Here is a 314-nt window from a genome sequence, read left to right on the forward strand (position 1 = left end):
GCCGAACCCACATGTGCAACGCTGTCCCCAACCCCCAACTCTCCCATCCACTCCACCACCCTCTCCAACACCTCACTGTTCCCCAGAACAGGAGTGGCAGGCCTCCCAGCCCCGGGCTGCCAGTCACTCACACTTCAGTGTGAATCAGCGCAGACGGGTGGCTTTTCTCTGTTGGCGGAGCGGCCAGGGCAGGAAGGTCCGGGCTGCCAGGAGGAGGTGGGAACAGATTCCCGCCTGAGTCCCGGAGGCCGCGACGGATGGGTGGTGTAAGGGGCCCGGCGGAGGCCTTCCTGCCCCAGGGGCTGGGGTCGCCG

This window comes from Myotis davidii, unplaced genomic scaffold (genome assembly GCF_000327345.1).
Source record: "Myotis davidii unplaced genomic scaffold, ASM32734v1 scaffold937, whole genome shotgun sequence".
In the NCBI taxonomy this organism is placed as follows: Eukaryota; Metazoa; Chordata; class Mammalia; order Chiroptera; family Vespertilionidae; genus Myotis; species Myotis davidii.